Here is a 24,575-nt window from a genome sequence, read left to right as displayed (position 1 = left end):
AGTACGCTCTCCACCAAACTGAAGATACAACTGCCTGATTTACATATGGGCGGCCCTTAATTATGTTAGTGATGGAGTCTACTCCCACTCTGTTGATGACATACTTCTCCGATAATCTAATGGAGTAGGGAACATCTGAGGTTTGGCCATTCAATGCCTCTACCAATTTAGAGTGTGGGGGTCGAATGGCCAGTTTTTACTCTGTTATTGCTGTGAAAAACATGGTGCTAAGGGACAGTAAAAAAGTTCAAATATGGGAGAAAATGTCCATGGTGCGGGGGGATCACTTTTAGTTTTTTCAAAAACAAAATCCCATTTTAGGATTTTGTTTTGAAAAAGCAAAAGCATCTGAAACGTTTGATGGATGGTACCGTCATTTTGACATTGGCAGGACCAGCCATGACCACGGTTCCTGCCAATGTTTAGAGCTGTCTTTAGGGCTGGCAGATAGCTTTACATTTGAAGGGGAGAGTACCCTCATAGAGTGGGAGTAAAGTAGTCTGCCATACTGACAGATTTTCTCCCCCCATTAAACTTTAAATTAGCGCCCAATTCCTTTAAAGCTACTCTGTGTCTTCAACCTCATGGATGGGTCATGGATGGGTATGGGCAGAGGCCTGGAAAAAAAATCTCATCAAAAAGCTCAAACAATTGTATGGCTCTGTCTCCTGAAAGAGCAGCAGACAGTTTAAAGTTGGCAGAAGCCAAAAAGATGTCCTCAGAGTGGTATAATGGCAGTTCCAACACCATGGTCATAGAGATGAGGAAAATGGGGCTAGAATAAAATGCAAGAGGAGTGTAACAATGATTAACTTGCAAGTTCTAAATGGAACCTATAGAGTTTGAGATAAAAAAGGAAAGGTTCATGCTTCAAGATCGAGTGTTCGGGCCATGAAAATGCCATGAAAAAGTGGCAGAACAAGGGGATATGGAGAATCATCAGGTGTCCCGCTGGCAAGCAGCGTGGTAACACCGACAGTAGGGCACTTTGTATCACCATATCCTTAAACATGATCTTGTGTTGAAATATATGAGAAACAGAAGTATTTAAGCATCTGTGCTCTATGCATGAATTTGCAAAATTAGGGAACAAGGGGTATTGCTGTGTTTGCCTCAGACAGGTGCAGACGAAGTAAGTGTTTGCTTTTGACAGCAGGAAAATGATGTATTGATTGAGGATACTTCTGTAGCACACATAGGCATCAAAGGAATGGAAAGCTGAGATAAATTCCATAAATGTTGAATTTTTTCACTGCCACCTGTCACCATTATGTACTCTTTATACCCATCTTCTAGAATGGTGAAGGTGCCTTCTGATTCTCTGACTGACTTTGACAGCATTTTGACCCCCCCCATATCGCGGCATCATGGTTGTCTAATTAGTCCTTGAAGGCAAGATCATGCCACAATTTAAAATTTCATGGTATCCAGAGGATATACTCATTATTTAAATGTGTGGCTAGTGAAACAGATGTGTGCTACATAGCATGTGAAAAGCTCAAAATAAGATACCATAACGTGGGCCTAGTTTACAATATTGTTCTGTGAGTTTGTGTAATTATCTGTACCTTAATTCTGAATTTATAGAAGTAGGTTAGTGTTGTAGTGTGACATTTTTACATTCTGTTGTTTGAATAAGGCAGTTCGTTGCTGGCTGTGCCTGGCTGCATGTTAGGGGTTTTCCCCTGACGCATTAAAACTTATCATATGGAACTGATGTAAGGACAGTGACTTCATTTGACATTTTTGGAAACGACTTGCAAGGCAAGATATTAGGGGAACCACACCATTTTCAGGGATGGCTTCTCAACAGAATCTGCCTCAGCTCCTGAGCAACCTTTTTCCCCAATTTGATAATGGCAGCACTGACTGAAACAGCGCAACCAGGAGAACTGGCAACCTGTTAACCCACCCAATTCCAAGAGCCAGCATCCTGCTGACACCCGCCAGGTAATGGGCCCTCAGCATGGCTCAATCCGCGTGTGGCAGACGGCAGCCTTTTCAGGCAGCTCCATGACACAATCCAAAGCGCATGTGTGAGGCTGGTGTCAGACCTCTTCTCACCCTGCTGACAGTGAGACATGCCACTGCGGGGGGAAAGCCTGTTCCTTTCACAATCGATTTGGATGGCATAACATCGTACGACTCCTTCACTGCAGTGTGTGGCATAACCCTGTTGCTTCTTGACCCAGCCTACCACAGTCGCTTAGCACCACCTATTGACACTGCGCATTATTACCAGTATGTCACAGTAATGCACAGCCACCTAATGTCTATTGCTTTTTGCACATAATTGTTACCACGTATTTGAGGCCACCAAGTTGGATTAAAATTTATAATATGGATATGAACCCTTCTATTGTAATGAGTCCTTTCTTCTTGATGTTGGCTGGTGACCCACCAATTGAGTGGGAAGACTGGATTGATAGTTTTGAAAACTATCTACTGGCGGTTGATGTTACGGGGTTTTCCGTTGTCTGAAAAATTGCTTTGTTGCTTGGCTCTTTGGGTAAAGAGGGCTAACATGCATTCAAATAACTTCCACCAGTTCATGATGATCAGAGAAATGAAACAGAAGATGTGTATAAGGAAACTAAACTGCACCTCCAAACCCGATATACCAAGTCAGTGAACATGGTAATGCAACATAAGTTCTATATTCAGCCACAATGACCGCCTAAGTCAGTTGATGACTTTGTAGCCAGATTAAGGGAATTGGCTTCCAAATGTCAATTTGGTTAAATGAGCAAAGAACTGATGGAAGATCAATTAAATGTGCAATGTAGCAAAAAGGTGCTGGAACTGTTGTAGGCAGCCAGTAATCCTACGTTAAAAGATGACATCACTTTAGCTAACGTGGTAGAGGAATCAGAGAAATGCATGCATGAAATGCAAAGGAGTGAAGCAGAAAACAAAAATAACGCTGATGTAGCTGGGGTCGCCGACAAATCACACAGTGAATGTTGTAAAAAAGAAACTTTCTACAACAAAATTAGTGGTTTGAGACCTTCTGGAGTATCAAATTTCAAGGGGAAGGTGTCATCTTGGGTGTGTCACAGATGTGGGAGCAGTTATCCCATGACGGACTCAAAGAACTATTTTTCAATTGGAGAAGATTGTCGCAAGTGATGGAAAAAGGACATTTTGCGCACATGTACAAAGCTTTAAACAAAAATATTGGATGACGATGGAGATGAACCTGAACATAGGGTGCTAATAGTAGATAGTGAGGCCTGTAAAGGGGATGATGTTGTAAAAAGGAAAATCCATCCCAAAGCAAACTTTAAAGTGAATGGAAAAGTAATATCTTTGATGGTGGATTCAGGGTCGTTGTACATGATAATACTCAAACAGTTGTATGACATATGGCCCAGTGGAGAGTTGGGACCCATAAATGTGGTTATTAAAGGGTACTAAGGTGCAGATATTGGAGCAATTGGTTATATTTCAGCATTGCTTAAATATGGAGGTTGGGAGACCATAGGAAAGGTGTATGTTGTATGGGAGGGTCTGCCTATTCAAGGATGGTCACACCAATATGATTTATACATAGTTGTGAACCCAAGGGCTAACAACCAAGTTATGGTGGTCAAGAACAAGGGCTTAGTAAATATTTTGAATCAATTTGAGAGGGTTTTTGAGAATAGGCTGGAAGAAAGTAAGGAATGCATAATATTAAGCTCAAGAAAGGTGCTATACCTGTAAAGCATGTGACGATGAAAGTACCAGTGACTGTGAGGGCAAAGGTGAAAGAAATTTTCCAACAAATGATTGAGAACAAAGTCACAGAAATGCTGGAGGCTACAGAATGGTTATCACCTGTCATCATCACAAAGAAATCAGATCGGTTGTTCAGGTTTTGTGTCGACTTATGCAGTCTAAATGAGAACATTGTCATGGATTTCTTCCCTTTGCCTAACATAAATGAACTGATTCGGATGTTGTCTGGGAGGGAAATAGTTTTTGAAACCAGACTTGAGGACTGCCTACCATCAGCTTCACCCAGACTCCGAGCATCTCACTTTTATCACTACTGAAGGCACTTTTGAATTTAATAGGCTCCCCTTTGGGTTGTCCTCGGCAGCAAGCATTTTAAAAACTTGTTGACAGGGATCAACAATGGTGTTTTCTTTCAAAATTACATACTAGTGTTTGGAGACAATATTGCTGAACATAACAAAACCTTGTGTGAGGTGTTGTCTTGCATTGCCAGTCTGGATTGACGCTATGAAAATAAAAGTTTGTGTTTCTGTTGCAAGAAGTGGAGTACTTGGATTACCCCATTACAAGGGAGGGGGTAAAGCCTAAAGTGAATTTGGTAAGTAGGATTGTGAATGCGGAAGTGCTGACTGACAGAGACAAGCTTCAGTCTTTTATGGTTTTGTTGTGGCTACCTAGGAATGTTGGGCACAGTCTGGAAACACGATCACCTATGTTACAGATCAGGTCACGGGGAGCTCGGAGTGAGCGAAAGAGACTGGACGGTTAGTGGGAGTTGGAGAGCCTATACATCTGTGTGGGTTGGTGGAATTAATAAAGCTCATCTTACAGAACCACTTGTGTCTGAGGTTAACACTGGTGACGAGGCATCACCACCAACCCAAAACCCACGGATTTCCTTACCTGTGATCTTCAGTTTTCGTGCCCTTCGTCGGAGCCGCCGGTTCGTGGGTGCCCAGCTGTGTGGTCCCGACCCCGATTGAGCTGGGAAGTTGGGCAGTCCTTTCTCAGCCCTACAGACAGGATGATTTTATTTCAGCGACAACGTGAGCAGAGGTAATCGTACAGCGGCCTCCCAGCGGTGGAAGTGGAGTGTGCAAACAGATCCGGCATTCAGGATTCCTGGAAGCTATCCCTGCTATTTCACATTTTATTGGACAGTTTTTTCCGATTTCAGCTACCAGTGCGAGCCTCTCAACGGCTCCAACACACAAGAAGCTGCACGCGCAGCCATCGCAACCAGTTTTTTTTCTCTCTCTACGCGCTAGGAGCTGCACGCGCGGCCTTAGTGACGCGCTCCTACTGATTCTATACAAGCGCGTGGCACAGAGGTAACGTCGTACGTGGTTCCCCTCTAGCAACTAGACCTCATACAAGTCTTTGCTGCATTATCGTGTGTAATATACACACAGAGTATACAACTTAGCACAGAGACTTATTTCTACGTTGAAGTTCTTTTTTGTAAGACGCTCATCTCTATTTCTACTGCTGTATTCTGCAAGGTTCTCACCAGCTTACATGTTATAAGTCCTTACTGAAAATACACTGTTCATTCCCGTTACTCTAACAAGTTATTGTATACTTCATAGTAAACTCATTATGGCTACTCCCACGATGTCTCAACCACCTCCCTTTTTATCAGATAAAGGAGACCAAATTCTTCCTTGGAAACATTGGAAGAATCTTTTTGACTCCTACCTGATAGCAATAGGGGGGGGAAGTTCTCTGCGGCCAGGAAACAAGCTGTTTTATTACATAATTTGGGAATTGAAGGCAGGAATATTTACGATAGTCTTGAGACCCTACCTATTGGAGGGGCGGAAGGGAAACCCAGAGACATTTATGAAATGTCAGTAGCAATTTTAGCTGCACATTTTGAATCCAAACTCAATGTTGTTCTGGAAAGACACAAGTTTTTTGCTAGATCCCAAGGGAAATCAGACAGTGTGGGAAACTATGTCGCTGTCTTACCCACTTTGGCGTGCACGTGTGATTTTGCCGATATCATGGACTCCCTCATTCATGACCAATTAGTCCGTTGTACAAACAACAAGAGGGTTTAGGAAAAATTGTTGACGAAAAACCCTGACTTGAGGGAAGCCATTGCTATTGTTGAAGGAATGGAGAGCACCAACAATTGGATTAAGGAGATGAATGACCGTGGGGAAGACAGTTTGTGCATGGTGCAGGCATCACAACTTCAGGAAGAAGTTTTGAGAGTCAGCAGTGACAGTAAAACACCAGTAACTATTCAGGAGAAGAAGAAAGAACCCAGACTTCAGCGTTGCTACCGCTGTGGCAATTCTGGACACACAACGAACAGTCCAAATTGTTTTGCACGTAATTCCCAGTGCAGGAAGTGTGGGAAAAAGGGTCACTATGCCAGGGTCTGCAATAGTGACAAATGTAACATAGATTCTGTCACCAATAGTGTTAAAGTGATTTATGGATCAAACCTGATGTTAACCATATTGGGGACAATGTTGGAATGGTAGATGTTGGGCCTGTTGTCATGCCTGAGTGTACTATTAAGCTTGAAGGGAAAGCGGTTACGGTGTTAGCTGACTCAGGATCCCCCATACACTATGGTAGGTGACAAGAACTGGCAAGCGATTTTTGGGGAGGACTTTCACTCCCTAACTGTGCCTGATATCAACCCGGTCAGTTATGGGGGCACCAAGATAGAAGTGATTGGGTACAAGCTCATGTGTATTCAATTCCAGGGTAAGGCCATAGTGGGAAACGTTTATGTAGCAAAACGGGGAAATAATCTGCTAGGTTAGCGTCACCAACGGGATATGGGAATTAAATTGGACCCCAGCGCCAAGTGCCAGGTTATGTTGGTGAATGATGGTAATGAAGACCTTGAGATTCTTAAGGAGTTCCCTGCTGTGTTTAGTGAGGAATTAGGTTGCCTGTCCAATTTTGAGCACAAAATTATTCTGTAGAAGAATGCTGTTCCTTCTGTGCATAAGGTGAGGAGAGTTCCAAAGTTGATGTTAGAACCCCTCAGGGCGGAGCTGAACAACTCTTGAACGCCGGTGTGATTGAGGAGATAGAGTCGTCCGAATGGTTGGCTCCCATTGTTCTAGCGCCAAAGGACAATGGGAGCAGATCCGTGTGTGTGTGGACCTTGGAGACCTTAATAGGCATATATGGGTTGATCGTCAACCCTTACCCAATATCTTGGAAGAGTTGTCAGGTCTGGGTGGTTCGAAAGTATTCAGTGTGCTAGACTTGTCCTCAGCCTATCACCAAATCATTTTGTACCCAGATTCCAGATATCTCACATCGTTTGTGACGCCGTTGGGAGCCTACCAATTTCTTAGGATACCCTTGGGCTGGCTTCTGCGGCCACCTGTTTCCAGCGTATCATGAGGAAGGTCTTAGAAGGGGTTTTGGGAGTCTTATTTTTCCAAGACGACATCTTGGTTCACTGTAGCACTTTGGATGAACATGACAGAATTCTTAGAGTAGTGTTGGGTAGGCTGGCCCGTTCAGGCCTTACTGTGAAGAAGGAAAAGTGCAAGTTTAGGGTCACTTCTGTAACTTACCTAGGCCATACCATTTCGAGTGAGGGTATTAAACCCAAGTTAGAGTTGGTTGATTCCATTGTTCGTGCACCTGAACCCAAGGACAAAGATGGTGTGAGATCCTTTTTAGGGCTGGTGGAGTATTATTCTAAGTTTATTGCCAACTTTTTGAGTGTGACTCAACCCTTGAGGTCTCTCTTAAAGAAGGGGTGTGAATTTGTTTGGACTAGTGACTGTGCAGCTGCTTTCGCTTTTGTGAAGGATTATATTGGGAAGATGCCCACTTTGGGACATTTTGACACACATGCCAAAACCTTTTTGTACACAGATGCCAGTGTCAAGGGACTGGGAGCGGTGTTAATCCAAAGGGTAGATCAAGAAGAGAAAGTAATTGCCTTTGCATCCTGTTCCCTTAAGGAGGCTGAACAACAGTATTCCGTTATAGAAAGGGAGGCACTTGTGTGCACGTGGGCAGTTAAGCACTTCAGGTTCTACTTGTGGGGTTTACCTTTTATTGTGAGAACTGACCACAGGCCTCTCGTCCAAATTTTTTCCTCTAAGAAAGGAGAAGAATTGACACCTAGGACAAGAAGGTGGATTGAAGGATTAATGGAATATAATTTTTCTGTTGAGTATGTACCTGGGCCGAAGAATACGGTGGCAGATTTCTTGTGCAGGACTTCAGTTGATGGTTATGACAAGCCTGATGACGATTGTGTGATTAACTGGGTGAGGGAGATGGCTATAATTGAAGATGAGTGGAAGTCTGCTGTTGATCAAGATTCCGATAGACATGAGCTTGCTGGGTTCATTGTGAGAGGTTGGCCTGAGTACAAGGCCATTTCCGATTCCTTAAAGAGGTACTGGAATGTAAGAGATGAACTGTCGTTAAGTGAGGGTGAAATATTCAGAGGTACCAAATCCATACCTCCTATTAGTCTGAGAAGTAAAATTATCAATTTGGCTCACAAGGGTCATTTGGGCAGGAATTTGACCAAATCAAGGTTGAGAACGGGTTATTGGTGGCCAGGGTTGGATCGTTTTTAATTTGTTTAAGTGTAATAAGGGGGATATATTGTGGCTACCTAGGAATGTTGGGCACAGTCTGGAATCTCGATCACCTAGGTTCCAGATGAGGTCATGGGGAGCTCGGAGTGAGCGAAAGAGACTGGACGGTTGATGGGAGTTGGAAAGCCTATGCATCTGTGTGGGTTGGTGGAATTAATAAAGCTCATCTTACGGAACCACTTGTGTCTGAGCTTAACAGGGTTTTATGGAATATTACTCAAAATTTGGCCAACATTTTGAGGAAAACTTTGAGGCTGATATTAAGGGAGAACAAGAAATTAATTTGGGTTGAGGAACAGCAGTTAGCTAATGCGGGTATTCTAGTACCATTTCAGACAGGTCTGAAAACGATTGTTACAATACATGACAGTGCAGTTGAGATTGGTGCAGTACTGTTGCAAATGCATGGATAAGTGGAGAGGACAGTGGCATTCGCTTCTTGCTCCTTGACTGGCACTGAGAGGAATTTACTCCATCACTGAGCAAGAGGTGTTGGTGCTGCTTGGGCAACCAGTTACTTCCTGACCTTCATTTTGGAGAGTTTGGTACTTTTGAGGACAGACCACAAGCCGTTAACCAGGTCCTGGGAAGCACAAAAAATTGTTCTGGGAGGTTGGCGAGGCTAGCAGTGAAATTGCAAAAATATGATTGTGGGGGTAAGTACGCTCCAGGTTGGAAGAACAAGGTCACAGACTGTTTATAGAGACTTCCAGACAAAATGGCAGAGGAGTGGGATTTGAATATGGAGGAGGTGGTTACAAATGTGAACAATGCCACAGAAGGCTTGGAGAGCTGTGTGTCCAAGGAGTAATAGATAAGAGCTATGGAGCAGGATAAAACCCTTCAGGGTTTGGTGAAGTTGATTAAAAGGAGTGAGGAGAAACAGTACATTGGCAGACACGGTGAAATCATTCCATAAGGTGGTGGATGCGCTGTTGGTTCAGGGTGATTGTCTGGTAAATGAGAGGGAAGGGATTTGTGCCACCTTTTACATTAAGTTCTAAGTTGGTGCATTTAGCTCATGAGGGCCACCTTGGTCAGTCATTAACTCTAAAAAGAGTAAAAGAAGGGTTCTTGTGACCGCTTATGGACAGCAAGTGAAAAGGTGGGTGGAGCAGTGTGAGGTGTGCAGAAACTCTGAGAAACAATTGATAGTCGATTTAGGTGGTATTGAAGGGGAACAACATGTATGAGAGGCAGGTTAGGTGTGGGAGAAAGTTTGCTTGGATTTCATTGGCCCTTTTGCATTTCTTCCTAAACAGGAGAGGTTTGCTGCTGTGATGGTGGACATCAAATCTAAATGAGTGGAAGTGGTGTTTGTGAGGTGTGTCAGAAAAACGTCTACCATAGCATTCTTGGTGGAAGGGTTCAAAAAGAAAGGTATTCCTTCTATGTTGGTGACGGATAATGGCACTCAAATCACTTCAGAGGCAATGATAGGTTTTTCGGAGAATAATAGGGTGAGGCACGTGTGTACATCTTTATGCAGTCCCCAAGGAAATGGTTTGGTGGAGAGGATCAACAGGTTGGTAAAGGGTGCCATGGAGTCAGTATGCAGTGCAGGGCTGTCAATGCAGGACAAAATTAAAGACATGTTATGGGCTTATCACACCATGGTGAGTACCAGGCGAAGTAAGATGCCATTTGACATAATGCATGGTAGACAGCCTGGGACCATATTGGTGCCTTCATGGTTGCAAGAAATTGAGTTTGAGGATGCCAATGGAGACAATTAGGACCTGTATGATAGGGTTGAGTGACAGGGTTATCAGTGGGCCTTGCTCTTTTATCAATCAACTTTCAATCAATCAATCAATCACTGCATTTGTAAAACGCAGTACATACCCGCGAGGGTCTCAAGGCGCTGGGGGGGGGGGGTGCTACTGGTCGAAGAGCCAGGTCTTGAGGAGTCTTCTGAAGGCCAGCAGGTCCTGGGTCTGTTGTAGGATGGTGGGGAGAGTGTTCCAGGTCTTGGCAGTGAGGAAGGAAAAGGATCTGCCGCCGCCAGTGGTTTCTCGGATGCGGGGGACTGTGGCGAGGGCGAGGTTGGCTGAGCGTAGGCTTCGGGTGGGGGTGTGGAAGCTGAGTCGGTTGTTGAGGTAGGTGGGTCCCGTGTTGTGCAGTGCTTTGTGTGCGTGGATCAGGAGCTTGAAGGTGATCCTTTTGTTGACGGGGAGCCAGTGCAGGCCTCTCAGGTGGAGTGTGATGTGGCTGCGGTGGGGGACGTCGAGGATGAGTCGGGCCGAGGCGTTCTGGATGCGTTGGAGCCGTCTCAGGAGCTTGTTTGTAGTTCCTGAGTAGAGGGCGTTACCGTAGTCGAGTCTGTTGGTGATGAGGGCCTGGGTAACGTTTTTTCTCGTGTCGAGGGGGATCCATTTGAAGATCCTGCGGAGTATACGCAGGGTGTTGAAGCAGGACGCGGAGACAGAGTTGACTTGCCTGGTCATGGAAAGAGTGGAGTCGAGGATGACCCCCAGGTTGCGTGCGTGGTCCGTGGGTTCCGGGTCTGTGCCTAGTGACGTGGGCCACCAAGAGTCGTCCCAGGCTGATGGGGTGGGTCCGAGAATGAGGACCTCTGTCTTGTCTGAGTTCAGCTTCAGTCTGCTGTCCTTCATCCAGTCGGTTACGGCCTTCATTCCTCGGTGGAGGTTAGCTTTGGCGGTGTGGGGATCTTCAGTGAGGGATATGATCAGCTGGGTGTCGTCGGCGTAGGAGATGATGTTAAGGTTGTGTTGTCGTGCGACGTGGGCGAGGGGGACCATGTAGATATTGAACAGTGTCGGGCTGAGGGAGGATCCCTGTGGGACGCTGCAGATGATCTTGGTGGTTTTGTAGCGGAAGGGTGGGAGGCGGACGCTCTGGGTTCTGCCGGAGAGGAAGGATGTGGTCCAGGCCAGGGCCTTCTCTTGGATACCGGCGTCATGGAGGCGTGCTGATAGGGTGTGGTGGCAGACCGTGTCAAAGGCTGCTGATAGGTCCAGGACGATGAGGACGGCTGTTTCTCCTTTGTCCATCAGGGTCCGGATGTCGTCAATGGCGGCGATGAGGGCGGTCTCGGTGCTGTGGTTACTGCGAAAACCGGATTGGGAAGGGTCCAGGATGTTGTTAACTTCGAGGTAGCGGGTCAGCTGTTTGTTGACAATCTTCTCGGTCACTTTTGCCAGGAAAGGGAGCAGGGAGATGGGCTGGAAGTTCTTGAGGTCCTTGGGGTCCGCCTTGGGCTTCTTCAGAAGGGTGTTGATCTCGGCGTGCTTCCAGCTTTCTGGGAAGGTTACTTTCTCGAAGGAACAGATGATTGTTTTCTGGAGGTGGGGCGCGATGGTTGCGCTGGCTTTGTTGAAGACGTGGTGAGGGCAGGGGTCCGATGGGGATCCGGAGTGGAAGGAGTTCATGGTTTTGATGGTGTCTTCATCACTGACGCTGGACCAGACGGTCAGGCGACTGGTGCAAGTGGTAGTCGCAGGGGTGGTGGACTCTGTGGTGGGCGCGGGGGGGTCGGAGTTGAAGCTGTCGTGGATGTCGGTGATCTTGCGGTGGAAGAAGGTTGCCAGGGAGTCGCACAGGTCTTGAGATGGCGGGATGTCGTTGGTGTTGGAGCTGGGGTTGGAGAGTTCTTTCACGATGCTGAAGAGCTCTTTGGTGTTGTGTGCGTTGTTGTCTAGGCGGTCCTTGAAGGCGGTCTTCTTGGCGGTCCTGATGAGTTGGTGGTGTCTGCGGGTGGTGCTCCTGAGGGCTGTGTGGTTGTCTGGTGTTCGGTCGTGGAGCCATTTCTTCTCCAGCTTCCGTCAGGTGTGCTTGGAGATCCGGAGGTCCTCGGTGAACCAGGTGGCTTTCTTGTTGGTGTGCTTGATTTTAGAGGTCTTGAGAGGGGTGAGGGTGTTGGCGCAGTCGTTGATCCACTGTGTGAGGTTGGTCGCGGCGGTGTCTGGGTCGGTGGGGTCGGTGGGTGGTCTCAGGGCGAGGACGGTAGTCAGTTGGTCCTCGGTGACCTTGCCCCAGCAGCGGCGTGGTAGCTGTTGGGTGCAGTGGTGTGTGGTGGGTTTTCTGAAGGTGAAGTGGACGCATCTGTGGTCGGTCCAGTGTGGTTCAGTGTTGTGGTTGAAGGAGACGTGGGGGCTTGCGGAGAAGATGGGGCCGAGCGTGTGTCCAGCGGTGGGAGTAGGTGTTGTTACGAGCTGTTTGAGTCCGAAGTTGGCGAGGTTGGCGAACAGGGTGGTGGAGTTGGCTTCGTTGTTGTTCTCGAGGTGGAAGTTCAGGTCCCCGAGGAGGATGTAGTCTGTGGAAGCAAGGGCGTGGGTGCTGATGAGGTCGGCGATGGTGTCACTGAACTGTGGGCGGGGTCCGGGAGGTCTGTAGATGAGAGTTCCTCTGAGGGTGGTGTTGGGGTCAGTGTGGATCTGGAAGTGCATGTGCTTGGCGGTGGTGAGGGTGTCATCGGTGTTCGTTGAGATTTTGATGGAGTCTTTGTGGATGATGGCGATTCCTCCTCCCACGCCGTTGGTGCGGTCTCTGCGGGAGATCTTGTAGCCCTGTGGGATGGCTATGGCGATGTCTGGTGCTGAGGTGGCGTTCAGCCAGGTCTCCGTCAGGAAGGCGACGTCGGGGCGGTGGAGTCTAGGAGGTCCCAGAGTTTGATGGCGTGCTTGCAAGCGGAGCGGGTGTTGAGAAGGATGCAGCGGAGGTGGTTGGGTTCTCTGTCTGGTGGTGTGGAGGGTTGGATGCTGGTGAATCTGCAGTTCCGGCAGGTGAAAGTCCCCTGGGTGCATTTCGGGGTGGCCCGGTAGCAGGGGTGGTCTCGTCTGGTGTTGAGTGCGTGGAGGTGGGAGCAGGGCGGCCAATAGGAGTGAAGGGGGCGGGGCAGCAGGGGCTCAGCGGCGAGGGAAAAACCCGGGGAAAAAACAGTGGGAAAAGACGGCGGGAGAGGGACAACAGAGCACAGGGGTGCAGAAAGCAAAACACAGGGGCATAGAATGAAAAAACAAAGTGGCACAGAAGCCAAGCGCAGGGGTACAGAACAAAAAAAGGAGCGAGTAGTCAGGCGGCAAAAGCGGCAACGGAGGTTCAACCCACAGGGGGATGCGTGGCAGATGGGGGGAGTGACCTGCCTGGTGACAGGGTCAAAGGTCGCTCTCTACCACTGCTTCGCGGCCTCCAAATGAGGGCAGAGGGAGGGAGGAGCAGCTGGGAGGTGGGAGCGGGGCGGCCAATGGGAGTGAAGGGGGCGTTCTATTAAAACGTAATAGTAATAGTAATATTAAATAGTAAATAGTAAAAAAACATACTTTACTTAAAAATTTAGAGTTAAACAGCGGCGAGGAAAAAACCAGGGGAAAAAATGGTGGGAAAAGACGGCGGGAGAGGGACAACAGAGCACAGGGGTGCAGAAAGCAAAACACAGGGGCATAGAATGAAAAAACAAAGTGGCACAGAAGCCAAGCGCAGGGGTACAGAACAAAAAAAGGAGCGAGTAGTCAGGCGGCAAAAGCGGCAACGGAGGTTCAACCCACAGGGGGCTGCGTGGCAGATGGGGGGAGCGACCTGCCTGGTGACAGGGTCAAAGGTCGCTCTCTACCACTGCTTTGCGGCCTCCATATGAGAGCAGAGGGAGGGAGGAGCATCTGGGAGGTGGGAGCGGGCGGCCAATGGGAGTGAAGGGGGCGGGGCAGCAGGGGCTCAGCGGTGAGGGAAAAGACATCGGGAAAAGACGGCGGGAGAGGGACAACAGAGCACAGGGGTACAGAAAGCAAAACACAGGGGCACAGAATGAAAAAACAAAGTGGCACAGAAGCCAAGCGCAGGGGTACAGAATAAAAAAGGGAGCAAGTAGTCAGGCGGCAAAAGCAGCAACGGAGGTTCAACCCACAGGGGGGTGCGTGGCAGATGGGGGGAGTTACCTGCCTGGTGACAGAAAGAGTACAGACCTGCCCAGCATTGCATGATGGTAAACAGAAGAGAAAGCATCATCCACTGACCATCTTGTGGATAATGCATGGGACACACATTTGAAGATGGAAAAACAATCAAAAGCTCTCCTGGCATTGAAGAAAGATCTACAAGGTTTGCAGTAAGAAGAGTTTCTATAACTGGATGCCTGCTCGACAGAGAGGAACGTATGGATAAGATAAAAATCCTGATTCCAAAACTTTAAGAATTAAATTAAGATGTATCTGTTCTAGTCCCTTCACCTTCCGATCACGTAGTAATGACATGTGCTTTAGAAGGTTTTGTGGTAATAATCTTAAAACATCTGGAGATTATGATTATGATGATACTGCTGTTTCTACTACTAATAAAAATTATTATAATAAAGCAGTTCTTTTAAAGTTTCTGTGGTTGAGACGCTTTGCCAGGTGTAAGGAAAACATTGATGCACATTTGAGAGGTTCTGTACATGGAAGATCAAAAATTCAGAATAGTGACCTATTTGAGATGTGACGGAATCAAACAGGGTGTTGCACTGACATTTTTTGCCGAACCTGCTAGACATGGCAAGCAGTGTATTGAAAAAGACATAGGCCCATATTTACAAAGGGCTTATGTTGCCCTTGCGTCACGCAAGGTGAAAAAAGGCAACACAAGCCTTTTAGTTGGATTTACTGAGCCACAAAAAGCCACCATGCATGGCTCTGTGTCGTTTGGTAAATGCAGAGTAACATAAGGCAGTGCAAATGGGTGCCTGGCATTACTCTGTGTTGGGAAGGTGTTCCATTGGAGGAGGATGGGCGTTTCCGTGCATCAACCCCAGACTTAGTAAGGTTAGTAAACCTGGGATTGCATCAAAATGGTATGCTTTCTCAACAGAGGCATACCAATGAAGAGAAATACATTTATTTCTCTTCATTATTTCCTCTTTCTACATGAGCAGCACACATAAAAAGAAGAAAAGGCCTTAAAGGATTATTTTTGTGCCGAACGGTGTTCCTTCCTGCACAAAAACAATCCTGCTTGTAATGCAGGCACCCATGCATCATGGCACAAGGATACCTGCATTGGTGCTAGGCAGCACCAACTGCGCCAGAAAAGGGAGAGGGCAGAAATGTGTCATATCTTAGCAGCTATGGCGCATTTCTGTTCTCTCCAAGACATGCAATGCAGGACAGCAAATTGTCTTGCTGCATTTTGTGACTTTTTAATAAATCTGCCCCCAGTTGTGAGCTCACCAAGATCTTAAAAGGGTTTGCAGTATGCCCATTGCTTACCATTTGTCACTCTCATTGCTTGCTTCTTATTTGATGCCTTTCCTTATCATGTTGTGCTTGTCCATCCTCTGGAACATAGCCTCTTTACCATCTCACTGAATTTGCAGGCTTCTATCCTTCCACTACTCACCATAATAGAACTACTATGTTTCTGCTTTCTTAAGCCATCCATGGGAGTGCATGAGTTTTCCAGATCTCATACTTCTAACCCCACCGAATATCTCCTCTTGTGCTCTGTGTTGTTGCCTCCCTCATGTTTCAACCTCTATCTCTTGTGCTTGTCCCACCATGAAATTCCCTATTTCGGACCCAATTTTGCTTTCTTGTTCATCTTGTTCTTCTTCTCTAGGCCATCATGTGTTGCTGCTCTCTCTTATGTGTTGTTTTTCCTTTCCCCCATTGCTCCTCTGTAGCCCCACACACCCATCCTCTTTTTTTTCCAAATAATATTTCATTTTATTTCTTAGTATTCATCTCAAAAAAGGTAAACAAAAAATGGTGCCGGTGTCATTTTGGAGGCATGCATGCATAATGATGCAGGTGACCACATACACCACTATACATACGAGTGCCTAGCAAATGGTGTTGCCACGCCACGGTGCCTTTTTTTCTTGTTTGCTTTTGGCCATGCTGCACAGTATTTTGGAAAAGGCACTGGTAAAGACAATAGGTCCCAAAGGCAGCACCTATTGGCTTTGACAATGCTAGTTAGGAAAGCTACACTAAGTAATGGGCATGGAGGAATTGACGTTATCTTATCAGATAATCTTTAAGATAAAAGACCTACGCAGGATTGGGCCGGTGTTGTCCTCAAGAATGTATGAAGACATGACCCCGCCATAAAGAGAGGGATTCGAACAGCGAATCAAGTACTAAGTCAATAAAATAAACCTTCTTGAGGCAGGTAAAATATTAAAAATTTTAAACTATTATATATGATTAGTCTTGAAATTTAAAAAATGCATAGTGAATCAGATTTAGGGACTCGGGGGCACATATAAAAGGCCCTTGGCGCAGGCCAGCGCAGCGAGTAACCTTGCTGCGCTGCCTTGCGCCACATGGAAAGGGCATAAATGCACCTTATTTACTAGATGTGGTGCACCTCTTTCCTTTGCTGCTGCGCTGGCACACAAATTGCTGCCTAGTTCCAACCCAGGCACCCTTGCACCATAATGAAAGGGTGTCTGCATTGTCACCAGGATTGCTTTTGTGCAAGAAGGGACTCCTTCCTGCACAAAAACAACCCTGGGAGGCATTTTCCTCTTTCTGCGTGTGCTACCCAATACAGCAAATATTGAAAGAGGAAACAACAAGGAGAAATAATGATGTTCCTCCTCGTTGCGCCTGCCCTGGAGAGACGTACAGTTGTGACATATTCAAGGGTTAAAAGATTCTTGTAAATCTGGGAATGCGTAACAATCCATGGGTGTTGCATGGGAACACCCACGGCAAAGCCTATGATACACCTCTCTGACACAGTGTAAGGCCATGAAAAGTGGCTTTGCGTGGCCTTGTAGATATTGGCCTGCACTATGGACCACCGATGCATCACAAAAAGTGGTGCACGAGGCTTGTAAATATGCCCCTTACCATTTAGCTCAGTCAGATGCAGCAACAAACCGTGGCAAAATAATCTAAGTCAAAAGTACTAATCAGGTCTGAATTGAGGAAAAACATCTTGCTCGCTTCCAGGATGGACTCCTATTTTTTTTAAAAAAATCACAGTGAAAATTCTTTTTTCAGCGTAAGGTGATCAAGTTGACATGGAGTCAACAAATCAAAATACGAAACTAATACACCATCAGCTTAATGCCATCCCCTAAATGAATATTCTTTTGGCACCCTTTTGATCTAATGCCTTTGGATGTGACAGTACAAATCTAGTTACATGAAAACTATAACAAACTCATTGAATGAATGGCATTTGGAGACACAGACGGAAAGGGTCTCAGATTGTTAGGAGCAGCTCCCTTCGAGGCTTACCTAGAAGAACATGTCATCACAAAGTTCTAATGCACATTTTGCTGCTTGTGGAGTCAAAGAGAAAAATGAAAACATGGCTCTGTTAGCATTTCAGGGCCTAGCTTAGCCAATAGCAAGAAACACAGTTTGGTAAGTGTAGTGTTGCTGTTTTCAATGCAAAGTACTCAAGCACCAGACCAACTTTAGTTGTTGATAAATATATTTCCCACAGAGGCAGATAGTGAATTTATTTAAAGTAATAAAACAATTGGCAGTGAACTACACACACGCGCGGGGATGTGTGCATTTGAAACAAGAGTTACTTTAAATAAACCTCCGGGTCTGCAACTCACCCACTGCTGTGATCGCACCTCTGCCCCTTCTGCCTTTAGTCTTTCTTCACCTCTCCCTCTTGCTCGAGTCTGTCTGTGTAACCTGATTTCACAGATGTCTGATAGGTCTCTGCCTTTTCCTCATGTTTTTTCCACCTACTGTGACCGTGGTCTGTTTTTTTAATAAAGCACAAAACATGTTATTTTTAAATAATTGTAACTAAACTCCTGTGTATTTTACACTTGTATGTTTTCGGTTTCCTGTGGGGCGGAAGGCTTTTAGGGAAAAGCTTAAATCAAATCTCAGTAAAAGTCATTGATCAGCAGTGCCATGATGTGTGGGGTTGTGACATAATACAAGGTAGACAAGCTGGGACATGCTGGATCACAAATGTCACTTACAGTCAGACCAACTCTGCTGGGATGAATATCTGAGATATGTTTTGGGATGTAATGAGGCTCCATGGCAATCAATTTCACCACAAGTCTATGTGCCGTGTGCATGGCCACAAAGGTCAGATGTTAATGTGCAACATGTCTAAAAGACATTGACAAAGCCAACAGATCTGGCTAATACGAAACTATTTACTTTGCCAATGCTCGCTTCTAAAGATTTCCCTGACATTAATACAAACATTGCCTGCAGCAAGCTCAAATCCATGCCCTCTTCCATACATTGTGAAACACTTGAACAGAACGTCTTTACAAGTTTAAAACTGCCCCACTTTGCCACCATGGGATACATGTTTAGCTATCTAATTCACTAATGGGGGCTACTTTTATTTTGGTGGTTGAGCCTATTTTCAGTCCCACTGCGACCCTGCCCAAGAGCCATTGCAAGCTTCAATAAAAAGGCCTTGCAGCACTGTTAGACCTTGGATACCTCCTGTCAAGCTTGTGAGTATCCCATCGCAGACCAAACTCTTATTACTATGATGAAATGCACTCTGGGGAGACTCGTGGGGTTTTAAGCTCAAGGAAATCACTTCTAACACATTATGAGTGAATTCCTCCAAGTACCCCTGAGAGCAGCAACCACCTTACATGCTGTAGACTACTACAGACACATTTTGATATAATCCTGTTTCCTGCTGTCCTCATACATGCCAACGTTTTAGAAGAGGAAAGTGGAGATTTTAAAAAACATAATCAGGAGAATGTTTTTCTCCCGTTGACTTCTATTGAAGTAAAGGCAATTTCAGGCCGGAGACAGCCAAAATGAACCATTTTTTGCTTCAAACATTTCCCACCTAGATTGGGTTTATTGGTATATGTGGATCCTTGATATTCTTTCACTTGTGCAAGGAGGCAGGACAGTCATTAGATTTACACTTTATGGACCACATATACAATGCATTTTTGCCATCGCAAACAGCCCAATTTTCAAAATCGGGCTATTTGCGATGGCAAAAATGCTTTTCCTGATGCACAAACACCAAAAATGTGATTCTCCAATAGCAGTTTGGGTGTAGAACTCGCTATTTGGAAGGGATGTGTTAAAGGCGTCCCTTCCAAATAGCAATTTCCAGTGTAATGTATCAAGGTTTTGAGACTGAAGTGCGGTTGCAAACCTTGATATTTTACAACCAACTCAAAGTTGGTGGTTATGCATTAGGTTTTTTTAAGGGCAGGCAGTAGTCCTTCGGACCACTGCCTACTCTTAAAAAAAATGAAACATCAAAGTTTTATTGTTTTCTCTTTCAAACGCATCCTTTTTTCCTTTAAGGAAAGTGGACTGCATTTTTTTTTTTTAAATAGAGTTCTTTATTTAAAAGCTAAGCCCAGCAGCCCACCATCCCTGTGATGGCTGCGATTCCAACTGGGTCACAAATTGCGACCTACCTCACATATATTCATGAAATAGGTAAATTTTCGACCCAGTATGAATCGCAAGTGTGAAGCCTAATGTTTCATACATAAGGTACTGCAATTTCCAAATAGCGATTCAGAAAAAAAAAATATTTGGCAAACGCTATTCCTTTTCCTAGTGCATCTGGCTCTGACTCATTAACATAGAGTGATATTAAAGAGGAAACATAACTGAAGCACAACAGTGTAATTTGGTCCTAGATTGCTTCTAGGGGTCCTGGTGACATAACAATAATCACAAGGCTTCACAAAGGCTGTCTGGTTTCGGAAATGTCAAGAGATTCCACTGCAGGATCACAGTTACAATATGTGCCTTTTGAGTTTTTCCACCAGCACTAGCACCCAAGATGGCACAGTCACCAAAATCCCAAGGCGGTCATATAGAACTCTATGACAGTGGTTCCCAACCTTTTGACTTCTGTGGACCCCCACTTTATCATCACTGGAATCCGGGAAATCCCACTGAATCATAATTCGAACCTGGGGACCCCCCACTGAGTCATTATTGAAAGCTAGGGACCTAATATGTTGTTATTATTGAATTTTCTAAGCAGTCTGGGACCCCTGAGGAGGCTTTGTGGACCCCCAGGGGTCTCTGGACAACAGCTTGTGAACCCCTGCTCTATGACACATGCTAGCTACCTGTAAGGCATTTTTTCTATGTTTATGTTTAGTGCACTAGGCATGGGAAGATATGTTTTTTCAAACAGGGAACATTAAAATAATACTGTGAAATAATGGAACATACAGTTTAGTTGTCTGTAGTAACAAGCACTGGCAATGTCAATAGCGCTTGCCTTTGAAACCTATGGGTTATGCCAATGCCTTTTGGTGATACTGTACATCACTGATAAAAAGAAAATGCTTTTTTCTGATGCACAGGACATAATGATACTACTGGCGTCTGTGTCATTCAGTAGGTGAATGCTTGAGTGATAACGTGTGTGTGCATCAAGAAGAATGTGTGTGCGTACTGAAGGATGCAGACACCATTTTATTTACTTTTTTTACGATCCAAGATGGAAGATGTCACATGGCACAGTAAATAAAAAAATACATGTTCAATGGTGCTAATGCACATTTCAGTAAGCAGAGCGACCTGGCAGCATATGGGGAGTTGTTCCGACCTGCAAGAAATACAAAAAATAGAAAAGAAGTTTATAAGGACCGCAAGGGGTGAGCTAGCAACAGAGGAGTAGATAGGGAGAAGCAACGGAGAGTGGGTGAGAGGTTGGGATAAAATAAATATAAAGCAGGGCAGGGACATAAGGGAAAAAAGGAAGAGAAAAGCAGCACACCAGAGAAAGAACATGGTGCTGGAGAAAGGAGAAGCGCACGAGAGAAAGAGAGAGAGAGAGAAAGAGAGCAGCATTCAAGGGAGAGAGCAACACAAAGTGTTGGTGAATGTTTGGTATAAGAGATGCACATGCGGCAGAGAGCTGGAGAACACATGCCCTTTCATGGAATGCTTAAGAAACAAGCATTTGCAATGCAAGGGACCTTGCATTTGCTTGAGTTAGAGCTATTGGTGTTGTAAATTCAAAACAGAACTTTTCTTGCCAAATAAATTGGTCAACCCTGCCTCATGATTTGGTCTTTTGCTGCCACATATCTCCAGTGGCCCTGCATATAACTAAAGCACTTCCATTTATCTTCTTCCTCTATCTGCAGCAAAAACAGAAAATGTTGCCATTAGCATCCTAATTTAAATCTGCCATGCTAATTCCAATAGAATACCACTTTCATCACCCCATCATAAGAGCTGCTGGCTGGCTAACACAATTTCCAAAACAAGACAGCCACGGAGGAGTAACAAGAGAAATAAACTAGAAGGGTCAGCCAAACATAGAGAATGTAGTGCATTACACATTTTCAGAGCTAGCAGGCCTAATGTAATAATATTACAAACAAGACCCTTAACCCCTTCGAAGCCAAGGATGTAACAATTATGTCCTTGGCTGTGGTGCTGAAGTGCCAAGGGCGTAACCGTTACGTCCTTGGACTGGCTCATGGTGGGAGCGCTAGCACTCTCCCCATGATACTCGCCACGGCACCCCCAGTTTAGGGATAGAAGGGGAATTGCTTCCCCTTCCAACCCTGCCTCCCCCGCAACCCCTGTGGTGTCTGATGAGGTCAGCGCGTGATTGCGCGCTGACCTCATCAGAGGCCTGCCCCATCACGCATTGCATTTCTCCTCCAATAACGTGGAGGGGCCAAGAAAGACATCAAAGGAAAGGAAAGGCCTTTCCTTTGATGTCTTTCTCAGCATTTCTGCTGCCCGATCGCATCCACTAGACACCAGGGAGATTTTTTTTTAGGTTATTGTCATCAGGGGAGCAGCCCCGTGGGCAAGGGCCGCTCCTCAGGGGGTCAAATTACCCCCCCCCCCCCGGGTGCAGAAACCGCCTAGACACCAGGGACCTTTTTTTTTTTTTTATTTATTTTTTTATATGTGGGGACCCCTTAGGCAAGGGTTGCTCCCTGGGGAGGCAAAATTACTTTTAGGCCATTTCTGCCCCCCTTTGGGGCAGAGCGGCCTATTGCTATTTAGTCAATCTGCACCCAAGGAGGACAGAAACCACTAAACACCAGGGAATTTTGTATTTTTTATTTTATTGAATGAGGGGAGCAAAATATTTTAGGCTGTTTCTGCCCCCCCCCGGAGGCAGATCAGCCTATTATAATTAGGCTGATCTTCCCCCGGGGGGGGGCAGAGATCCTTAGACACCAGGGATATATACAGGGAGTGCAGAATTATTAGGCAAGTTGTATTTTTGAGGATTAATTTTATTATTGAACAACAACCATGTTCTCAATGAACCCAAAAAACTCATTAATATCAAAGCTGAATATTTTTGGAAGTAGTTTTTAGTTTGTTTTTAGTTTTAGCTATGTTAGGGGGATATCTGTGTGTGCAGGTGACTATTACTGTGCATAATTATTAGGCAACTTAACAAAAAACAAATATATACCCATTTCAATTATTTATTATTACCAGTGAAACCAATATAACATCTCAACATTCACAAATATACATTTCTGACATTCAAAAACAAAACAAAAACAAATCAGTGACCAATATAGCCAGCTTTCTTTGCAAGGACACTCAAAAGCCTGCCATCCATGGATTCTGTCAGTGTTTTGATCTGTTCACCATCAACATTGCGTGCAGCAGCAACCACAGCCTCCCAGACACTGTTCAGAGAGGTGTACTGTTTTCCCTCCTTGTAAATCTCACATTTGATGATGTACCACAGGTTCTCAATGGGGTTCAGATCAGGTGAACAAGGAGGCCATGTCATTAGATTTCCTTCTTTTATACCCTTTCTTGCCAGCCATGCTGTGGAGTACTTGGACGCGTGTGATGGAGCATTGTCCTGCATGAAAATCATGTTTTTCTTGAAGGATGCAGACTTCTTCCTGTACCACTGCTTGAAGAAGGTGTCTTCCAGGAACTGGCAGTAGGACTGGGAGTTGAGCTTGACTCCATCCTCAACCTGAAAAGGCACCACAAGCTCATCTTTGATGATACCAGCCCAAACCAGTACTCCACCTCCACCTTGCTGGCGTCTGAGTCGGACTGGAGCTCTCTGCCCTTTACCAATCCAGCAACGGGCCCATCCATCTGGCCCATCAAGACTCACTCTCATTTCATCAGTCCATAAAACCTTAGAAAAATCAGTCTTGAGATATTTCTTGGCCCAGTCTTGACGTTTCAGCTTGTGTGTCTTGTTCAGTGGTGGTCGTCTTTCAGCCTTTCTTACCTTGGCCATGTCTCTGAGTATTGCACACCTTGTGCTTTTGGGCACTCCAGTGATGTTGCAGCTCTGAAATATGGCCAAACTGGTGGCAAGTGGCATCGTGGCAGCTGCACGCTTGACTTTTCTCAGTTCATGGGCAGTTATTTTGCGCCTTGGTTTTTCCACACGCTTCTTGCGACACTGTTGACTATTTTGAATGAAACGCTTGATTGTTCGATGATCACGCTTCAGAAGCTTTGCAATTTTAAGAGTGCTGCATCCCTCTGCAAGATATCTCACTATTTTTGACTTTTCTGAGCCTGTCAAGTCCTTCTTTTGACCCATTTTGCCAAAGGAAAGGAAGTTGCCTAATAATTATGCACACCTGATATAGGGTGTTGATGTCATTAGACCACACCCCTTCTCATTACAGAGATGCACATCACCTAATATGCTTAATTGGTAGTAGGCTTTCGAGCCTATACAGCTTGGAGTAAGACAACATGCATAAAGAGGATGATGTGGTCAAAATACTCATTTGCCTAATAATTCTGATTCGGGGATATCCAGATCTGCTGGAAAGTGTTTGGCACCCAAACATACTAGCAGTTTATGTGAAGTCTATCGGGGGCGTAGCTTGGCCATTAAAATGTGGAGGGTGTGAGCTTCAGATTTTACAACAATGCGCTAGCATATCATGTTAAAATACATAATATGAGAAGCCCAGCATGAGGCAGGCTTAATGGCTGGAAAGGGAGAGGAGTGGGCAGGGTCGGATTGGGATCATTCTTAGGCCCTGCACTCTAAAAAAAACTGTTATTTTTTTATAACATTTTTGTAGTATTTTATGATGTGAACTCCGCCCGGAGACATTGGAGCAATTTACATGAGCACGAGTTACGTTACACAAAATAAAATTCATTTTTATTTTAAGTGAGATTAAGTGATTTGTCCAGAATCACAGGGTGTCAAGTTGAAGCTGGCACTCAAACCTAGTTCCAACACCTCCAATGCTGACCATGGCGCTTCATCCGATTTTATGCAACCCTTCCCTCCCCACAAAACAAGGCCTCAAAGACACCCGATGGCTGGTGAGGCCACTTCTCTTCCCCCTGCCCAGACCACTATTGCCACAGGGCAATTACCTGGCAA

General features: G+C 45.4%; 1 long non-coding RNA gene across 2 annotated transcripts in view; it reads right to left on the bottom strand.

The window, feature by feature from the left end:
* The window catches only part of LOC138245917 (uncharacterized), a 153,286-nt gene that overhangs the window by 87,352 nt on the left and 41,359 nt on the right, over positions 1 to 24,575 (bottom strand). The window contains exon 1 of one of the 2 annotated variants that reach the window (XR_011194189.1): positions 17,836 to 17,941. The exons of the other annotated variant lie outside the window; for it this stretch is intronic. This is a non-coding gene — a long non-coding RNA (uncharacterized lncRNA). Of the gene's footprint in view, positions 1 to 17,835; positions 17,942 to 24,575 lie in introns of those variants that run through there. 2 annotated transcript variants of the gene reach the window in all.

The sequence above is a fragment of the Pleurodeles waltl genome, chromosome 7, assembly GCF_031143425.1.
Source record: "Pleurodeles waltl isolate 20211129_DDA chromosome 7, aPleWal1.hap1.20221129, whole genome shotgun sequence".
NCBI lineage: Eukaryota > Metazoa > Chordata > Amphibia > Caudata > Salamandridae > Pleurodeles > Pleurodeles waltl.
This window is presented reverse-complemented; position numbering and strand designations above follow the sequence as displayed.